We start from the raw sequence: 6,000 nt of genomic DNA on the forward strand, positions 1-6,000 counted from the left end.
CCGTTTTTTTCATTCAAACTCTGTTCTGTACATTTCTATTCTGTTGTTTTGATTCAAATTCCATTGTTTTTATTCAAACTCTGTTTTGTACATTCTACTTCCGTTTTTCATTCAAACTCTGTTCTGTACATTCTAATTCCGTTGTTTTCATTCAAAGTCTGTTCTGTACATTCTAAATCCGTTGTTTTCATTCAAACTCTGTTCTGTATGTTCTAATTCCCTTGTTTTCATTCAAACTCTGTTCTGTACATTCTAATTCCGTTGTTTTCATTCAAACTCTGTTCTGTACATTTCAATTCATTTTTTTTTCTAATTCCATTGTTTTCATTCAAACTCTGTTCTGTACATTCTAATTCTGTTTCTTTTTTTCATTCAAACTCTGTTCTGTACATTCTAATTCTGTTGTTTTCATTCAAAGTCTGTTCTGTACATTCTAATTCCGTTGTTTTCATTCAAACTCTGTTCTGTATATTCTAATTCCCTTGTTTTCATTCAAACTCTGTTCTGTACATTCTAATTCCGTTGTTTACATTCAAACTCTGTTCTGTACATTCTAATTCCGTTGTTTACATTCAAACTCTGTTCTGTACATTCTAATTCCATTGTTTTCATTCAAACTCTGTTCTGTACATTCTAATTCTGTTGTTTTCATTCAAATTCTGTTCTGTACATTCTAATTCCGTTGTTTTCATTCAAACTCTTGTTAAGGTTCAAAATATTGGGGATGGACACCAGAGCAAAACCCCACAATAATAATACTGATCCGGCCGGGTTGAGTCAAACGATGATTTAATGATCACACACGTGGGAGATGGACACTGTATGCAGACAGTCTCAGATCTCGTCTCAAAAAACACATCACCATAGTTTCATGAAATCAGGGTATTAGAACGCCCCTTCATGCGTAGTGACAGGTGTAATACAATCAATGTTGACAATTTTATTTAACACAAAGAATAACATTGTCTCCTTCCCGAGGGCAGACGCTGACTGCCCCCGTCTCCTGGAACCGTCTGTACCCTGCTAAGACACAACATGGCAGCTACAAGGACTCTCTCATTTATTAAGACCATCAGTGTGTATTGCTCTAAATCAAGTATATAATATTAACTGAATATTGCTGGATCAGCTATTTCTACTTAAAACATATTAAAACATGACTAAGCACAAAATCACCAAGAATAACATCTTATAAGTGCTGTGTAAGCGCGTGCGGCCTTCCAAGCTCAAAGCCTTTGCCCTCCATAGATCAGCCAGACTCGCGCTGGCTGTAGCTTTTAACCTTTAATTAACTTGAGCACAACTCTAGAATAAGCAACGAACTGCAATGTGTATGGAATGATCATGGTTACATCTGCAATGGAAAATCATGTTATTATTCTGGTACCTGTAAGGAAAAGATCAAACTAAAGTTATAACAATCACTGTAATGCAAAGGATAATGTAAGGTCAATTTATGTTTAATGCAAAGCTGGTTATATACTTCTGATGAACTAATAATGCCATATTAAAATATTAAATGATAATGAGAAAAACATCCCCTCCTTATTCTACAATTCCCTCTGTTGACCTCTGGAGAATCCAGAGGTCACAAACAGTTGTGTCCCTCCTTGGCCTACACATTCAGTTCTACATGCATCATTGACATCATGGACATTGGAGTAATGACTCCAGGGTCCACTGCCCTCACAGACATACTTTTGACCATTCTTCTGGCACAAGGGATGAGACAACAACAACAAATAACCATAATACCCACCACAACAGACAAAGAAAACATGACCGAAGCGATAACCCCCTTCCACCGTCCGAACACTGAGGTCAGCCAGCCTTCCAACGGACTATCAACACCGGAGTGATCATGCATAGTTTCAGAAAGGCTCTTTAGGCCCTCCAGAGCCTTGGTTACGACTCATCTGGAGCAGTGTTATTTGGAATAAAGGTGCAACACTGATCGGCAAACATAGAACAAATGCCCCCTTTTTCCGCTAACAACATATCAAGGGCCATTCTATTCTGCACTCCCATTAACGAGGTCGGACCCACCTGCTCCGCCAACCCCTCCATGCCGTCTCTGGTCAGGTTCGAGAGTCTCAGTACATTATAGTGAACATAATTGATCCTATCTACGTTCTTGCGTTCTTAACCCTTTTGGATCAACCCCCGCTGTTTCCACCCCCAGAACCAAATACATAGATTGTTTGCGATGCCAATTCCCCAATGATAAGGTTAACGCGTTTCCAGAGGGGCTAAAATCCCTCTGTAGTTTAGTTTAAGCTCGTTTTCTGATCCTAATTCTAACGGTTCCCAATTTTGCCCAGTATAACCCCTTACCTGGTCCCAATTACGGCACCAGCTGTCATATGGACGATTTCCCCTCTCACAGTGCATACTCACTGAATAATCCCAACAGAGCCACACATTATATCCCCTCCAGGCCCTACAATTAACAACATCACACAGATCAAACATAAAAGAAATTGTGGGGCCAATAACATAATCTAATTCTAAACCACCATATGTGCTGAGACACTCATCCTTTTTACCAGAGACCTCGCGCTTCACTCTTGCCCACAGCTTTAAATCACTATAGATCACGCGTGATATAATTTGTGTATCAAACAACGCCGGACTGGCATGGCCTCCGTGCTCAGACTGGTTTCCCGGGTCGGTCTGCAACAAACAAATCAAAAAACAAATAGCCATGATTAGCAACATAATTGACATCAAACTCATAATAATTTTGAACATTGTGATGGCTTTTGAAACTCTTCTTTCATCACCAGTGTCTGATTGTTGTGATGGCATGGTTGTATGTGAATGTTATGGTGTAGTAAAAAGTTCAAAGCCCTTTATCAGAGCCTCTCTCTTGTTCTAGGTGTTCAGTGTGGTACCGCTCCTTTTCGTTGGCGCGGCGATCTCCTCCTAGGCTGCTCTTCTTTCTTCGACCTTCCGGGTAGACCACCGGTCGGCCCGTTGCACAGGTGTGAGGGTTTATTCTGCCTCTCAATTTCACCTGTGATGGGTGGAGATTGATCCTTCCCCACCAAGCCCTCGTGCGCGGCCGCGCACTGCGTCCAGTGATACCAGGTGTCGCCTTTCCCCTTCAGTTGGACCGCTGTCGCCGTCCGAGCCGATACCTCATATGGCTCAATCCAGCGGGGTTCCTTCCACTTGCGTTTGATGACTCTCAGCCACACTGTTTTCGCGTCCGGGACCTCTCCTTCTCCTGTGGGCCCTTTTACAAGCCGCCTGTTTTGTGAAATTGGACACAAGCGCCTTTAACTCGTTCCAGTAGTCTGCGTGGGACCGGTTCCCCTTTTTGTCCCGTTCAACCGAGCCCACCGTCCAAGGTGCCGGAAACTGTCTCCCTGTTTGCAGCTCATATGGTGTAAAACCTGTGGATTAATTAGCAGAACATCTTATGGTCATCAACGCAACCGGCAGGGCTGCGACCCAATTTAGCCCTGTTTGCGCGCAGATTTTTGCCAATTTGTTTTTCAAATTTAGGTTCATTCTTTCTACTTTTCCCTGAGACTGAGGATGATAGACCGTTCCAAATTTATGCTGGACGCCCAACATTTTTCTACTTTTGCCAAATCTTGATTTTTAAAATGGGTTCCATTATCTGATCTAATTCTTTTGGAGAACCCATGACGGGGAATGTAATGATTGATTAAACACTTAATGACAGTCTTAGCATCCTCCTTTTTTGTAGCCCAGGCCTCTGGCCAGCCGGTCAGAGCATCAACACACACTAACAAATATCTTACACCGCCAGGCCCGGAATCAATCATATCAGTGAAATCAATAACAATCTCCTTTCCCGGCCTCTCAGGGGGCCGAAACTTACCCACTTCCGGTTTTACTGCTGGCTTAGGCTTGTGTGCCCCACAGATTAAGCACATCCTGGCTTTTTCTCTTATCATTCCTCGCAGCTCAGGATGCCACCAATGACACAAGTTTCTCTCCATCTGGGCAATCCCCACGTGGGCGAGTCCGTGGGCTTCATCCACCTTCTGTTCTGCCATTTTGGCTGTCAGCACGGGGCGCCCGTCTGGCCCCCTCCACAAATGTCCATCCTGCCAGGCTCCTTTGTTTTTCCACACCCCCTTTTCCTCTGGGGATGCCTCCTCCTGGGCCTGTTTGACTTCCCCAATCAGGTCAACAGATATCTCCTCTTCTGGAGTTACCTGTATCATTTGTCTCCGTCCTTTGTAGCCTGCGGCCTCCTTCGCGGCTTCGTCTGCTCTCTGGTTTCCTTTTTCCACCATGCTGGTTCCTTGGGAGTGAGCTTTGCATTTTATAATACTCACCTCCTCTGGGTCAGCCAAGGCCTTTTCCAGTTCCTCCATTTCATGTTTGTGGGAAATAGGTGCATTGGTTGCTGTTCTGAATCCTGCTCTTTTCCACTGAGGCAGCTCCACATGCGCTGCTCCAAATGCATATGCCGAGTCGGTGTAGATGTTCACTCTCCTATTCTTGGCTAATCTCAAAGCTCGAGCAAGGGCTATCACTTCAGCTCTCTGGGCCGACTGCTTTCCCTCAATCCTTCCTGACTCTCTGACCTGATAATCTCCTTCTACTCTGCAAACCACCGCGTACCCTGCTTTCAGTCCTCCTTCGTCTCGGTGGCAACATCCATCGGTGAACCAGTCCTCAGTTCCCGGTATGGGTTCGGCCTTCAGGTCCTCTCTAATCTTTTCCTCAATCTGTGCTCTTTTGGCGCAGTCATGTGGTTCCCCTACTCCCATTAAATCTGCCATGTTAATTCCTTCATGTGTGAATGTCAAATTTTGGGGCCTCTAAGACTTTGCTCAGTCTCTGTTGTGCCCGTGGTGACATACAAAATGCTTGTGAATTCACGTATGCCACTATGCTATGTGTAGTAAGTATTTTTAGTAGGTGTTCTCTCACTACATGTGCTGTTTTTTGGATAATTCTAGCGACCCCTGCTGCATGTTGTGTGCATGTAGGATGCTTTGCTTCTGTTGGATGTAGTTTTACACTAACATACATGAGCACCTCTCTACCCCCCCCCCCCCCCTTTTTTCTGAAACAACACTCCATTTACAATTGAGTGTGTTTCAGAAACATCCAATTAGAATGGCTCATCATAATTGGGTGTGGCTAAATCTGAGGCCCTTGACAAATCCTGTTTTACCCTAATAAATGCGGCTTCAGCTTCAGGCGTCCAAGGCAGCTCAGCCTTAAGGTTTCGAACGCCAACTTGCTTCATTAGGCCCCTTAAAGGGGCAGTTTTGCCTGCATAATCCGGAATGAACTGCCTGCTGTAACCTGTTAAACCAAGAAAAGAAAGCATTTCTCTCACAGTTCGCGGTTTTGGGTGTGTCAGAATTTGGTCTCTGTGTGTGTTCATCAAACCCACTGATTTGTGTGTGATTACCCGGCCCAAAAAGGTCACTTCAGGGCAAACTAACTGCAGCTTGTCTTTACTTACTTTAAAGCCGCACTCCGCCAACCTATTCAACACAACGAACGACGCCGCTGTACAATCCGCTGCTGACGGGGCTGCAATGAGAAGATCATCAACATATTGTATTAATGTACAATCATCAGGCAAATTACATGACGACAGGGCGTCGTTGAGCACCTGATTAAAATGCCTGGAGAAAGTGCAAAGCCTTGTGTCAACCGTGTGTATCTGAGTTGTTGGCCTCTGTATGTGAATGAAAAAATGTCTCTGAGTGACTCATGCAGAGGAAGACAAAAGAATGCATTTGCCAGGTCAATGCACGTGAACCACTTTTGGCCACATGTGATAGCTGATAAAGCTGTGTATGGATTTGGTACTGGTGCAGTGGTGGAGAGTAATATTTCATTAATGGCTCTCAAGTCATGTGCCATGTGGTATCTTCCTGTTCCATGTTTCTCCACTGGTAGAATTGTTGTGTTCCACAGTGAGGGAGAGGGCTCTAACACCCCGGCCCTTAACAGGCCTTCTATTGTTTCTGTAATTCCTTCCTCTGCTTCAGGTTT

Source organism: Aulonocara sp. 'chitande type north' Nkhata Bay, linkage group LG23 (genome assembly GCF_057382095.1).
Source record: "Aulonocara sp. 'chitande type north' Nkhata Bay isolate Kocher_YH1m ecotype deep benthic linkage group LG23, A_spYH_male_GT1.1, whole genome shotgun sequence".
In the NCBI taxonomy this organism is placed as follows: domain Eukaryota; kingdom Metazoa; phylum Chordata; class Actinopteri; order Cichliformes; family Cichlidae; genus Aulonocara; species Aulonocara sp. 'chitande type north' Nkhata Bay.